The sequence below is a fragment of the Lolium perenne genome, chromosome 5 (assembly GCF_019359855.2).
Source record: "Lolium perenne isolate Kyuss_39 chromosome 5, Kyuss_2.0, whole genome shotgun sequence".
NCBI lineage: Eukaryota > Viridiplantae > Streptophyta > Magnoliopsida > Poales > Poaceae > Lolium > Lolium perenne.
Genome location: NC_067248.2, coordinates 97837003 through 97840455, shown reverse-complemented (window position 1 = coordinate 97840455; position 3453 = coordinate 97837003).

Here is a 3453-nt window from a genome sequence, read left to right as displayed (position 1 = left end):
ATCGACATCCCATTCCGCGTTTAGATGATATGTTGGATGAATTGAGTGGTGCCACGATTTTCTCTAAGATTGATTTGCGTAGTGGCTACCACCAAATCCGCATGGCAATTGGTGATGAATGGAAGACGGCATTCAAGACCAAACTTGGTCTCTATGAATGGCTCGTCATGCCGTTTGGTCTATCAAATGCTCCTTCCACTTTCATGCGTCTTATGAATCACATCTTGCGACCTCTTATTGGAAAGAGCGTGGTTGTCTACTTTGATGATATTCTCATCTATAGCAAAAATCTCGAGGACCATGTTCAACATGTGAGAGAAGTCTTATGCATCTTGCGCCACGAGAAGCTCTTTGCCAACCTTCCAAAATGCCATTTCGCTCAAAACAAGTTGGTTTTTCTTGGTTTTGTGGTTTCCGCCAACGGGATAGAAGTTGATTCTTCCAAAGTTGAGGCCATCCACAATTGGCCCACTCCCACAAATGTTGGTCAAGTGAGAAGCTTCCATGGTCTTGCCGGATTTTACCGCCGTTTTGTGAAAGATTTCAGCACCATTGCTTGCCCTTTAAACGAGCTTACACCAAAGAATGTTCCGTTCGTTTGGGGCAAAGCACAACAAAAAGCTTTTGATGAATTGAAAAAGAGACTCACCGAGGCACCATTACTTGCTCTTCCCGACTTTTCCAAAACATTTGAGATCGAATGCGATGCAAGTGGCCTTGGAATCGGTGGTGTCCTCATGCAAAATGGAAAACCCGTGGCATACTATAGCGAGAAGTTGGATGGCGCACGCCTCAACTATCCTATTTATGACAAGGAGCTTTATGCTTTGATTCGTGTTCTTGAAGTTTGGCAACATTACCTTTGGCCAAAAGAGTTTGTCATCCACTCGGATCATGAATCCTTGAAGTATTTGAAAAGTCAACACAATTTGAACAAGCGACATGCTAAGTGGGTTGAGTTCATAGAGTCCTTCCCTTATGTAATCAAATACAAAAAGGGCAAGGAAAATGTGGTTGCGGATGCACTTTCCCGCAAAATTACTCTCCTACTCACCCGCTTGGAGTTTCACATTTTGGGTCTTGAGGAGATCAAGGAACTTTACCCTTCCGACGCTTTCTTTGGTCCAATCTTTGCCAAGTGTTCCGTGGACCACGGATTTGATGATTTCTATTTGCATGATGGCTACTTGTTTAAAGCTAACAAGATTTGCATTCCCGAGTCTTCTCTTCGTAAGTTGCTTTTGCAAGAGTCACATGGAGGTGGTCTCATGGGTCACTTTGGAAGAGAGAAGACATATGCCATGCTATCAACCCACTACTATTGGCCAAGAATGTACCGCGACGTGGAACGCCTTTGCCGCCGGTGTACAACATGCTTACAAGCTAAGTCTACTTCCAATCCCTATGGTCTTTACATGCCTTTGCCCATTCCATATGCACCTTGGTCGGACATAAGCATGGACTTTGTACTTGGCTTACCTCGCACCAAACATGGTCATGATTCAATATTTGTGGTAGTGGATAGGTTCTCTAAAATGGCTCATTTCATACCATGTCATAAGAGCGATGATGCTTCACACATTGCTTCGTTGTTTTTCAGGGAAGTGGTTCGCCTACATGGGATACCGGCAAGCATTGTGTCGGATCGAGACGTCAAGTTCATGAGTTACCTATGGAAGTCGCTCATGGCGAAGTTTGGAGTGAAGCTCTTGTTCTCATCATCCTCGCACCCTCAAACCGATGGACAAACCGAAGTGGTCAATCGAAGCCTCTCCACACTCCTCCGCACACTTGTGAAGACAAATTTGAAGTCATGGGAAGATTGCCTACCCCACGCGGAGTTCGCCTACAATCGAGCCAAGCACTCCACAACCGCAAGGAGTCCCTTCATGGTCGTCTACGGATTCGAACCTCCAACGGCACTCGACATCCTCCCACTACCTCTTCATGAAAGAACGAACATGGACTTCGACGAGCGCACCACCGCCATGAAGAAACTACATGAAGAGACAAGAGCAACCATACAAGAGCATGTACTTCGCCAAGCTAACCGCCTCAACGCCAAGAAAAAGGAACGCGTGTTTGAAGAAGGAGACCTCGTTTGGATCCACCTAAGGAAAGAAAGGTTTCCGCAAGAACGCAACTCCAAGCTCAAGCCAAGAGGAGATGGTCCTTTCAAGGTCCTCAAGCGCATCAACAACAACGCCTACGTCATCGACATACCAACATCCAAGTACTTGGTGAGCAACACTTTCAACATCTCGGATCTCTCACCCTATCATGGAGATGAGGAGGAACAAGAGTCGAGGACGACTCTCTCCCAAGGAGGGGGAGATGATGCGGGGTGGCCTTCGGACACCTCCTCACCAAGATCAACAAGTCCCCCAAGCGGACCAATGACAAGGGCCCGAGTTAAAGCTCTACAAGACAAGGTGAACTCGCTCCTCACTTCCCTCGACCTAGATACCCCATTGGATGGAATGCTACCTCATGCCGAAACCCTTTGTGTCATTAGGTACGTGGAGCATCAAGATCACGGAGAGGACGGTACGTCAAGGTCAAGGGAAGGAGAGGAGCAGCTGATCGAGAAGAGGTACACGGAGCTGGACCCGAAGTCGCCCCAAGAACGCAAGGAAGAGAAGAGGGACGGCCAGTCCAGATCCCGGTCAGACCGGCTTCCTGACCGGGCCACCCGGTCCCCAGCCCGGTCCGACCGGCCTCCTGACCGGGCAGCCCGGTCCAAACCGGATTTGGCGCTCGTGCCATCCGGGCAACATACCGGGGCCTCGGAACCTCGTCCGGTCGGCGTCCGGTCACAGGCCCGGTCCGGACCGGCCCGCCCGGTCACAGGCCCGGTCTGACCGGCTCCCTGACCGGCCTGCACGACTTAAGTTATATTTTTCGGCCCGAACTTACCTTTTCGGCCCGTGTCGCCTTGTAAGACTATATAAGCACCCCAAGCACCCCTTTAGCTCTTTAGACTTGTTTAGAACTCAAACCTACCTTTGAGCTTAGTCTCCCTTGGGTATCATCCCTCTGTAATCAAGGCACCTTGGTTGTTGACTTTGAATTTGTGGAGTGAGATTCTAGTACTTGCTACTCTCTCTCCCTCCCCAAGTTCATCCTCTCCAATCCCAATCTCTCTCCGGGAATTCTGCCTCGTGCCTCTTCCACGGAGATTCTATTGGCGTGGTCCATCGAGCCACGGAGGTAAGCATCGGGTGTATCGGGTTGGTGTGCGTGCGTGAGTCTCGGAGTTCGTCGTGATCTTCATCCCCTTGCGTTTTCCCATCTCACCCGCTTGGTTTCGAAGTCAATCCGCAAGATCGGGCCACACACGGGGTCTTAGACCACATCAGGTGGCATCTTGGAGACTTGTGCATTGAGCTCGTCGAAGTAGAGCTTCTTGGCGCTTGGCGTTGTGCATTGCCATGCCATGTGACCCTTGCCCTT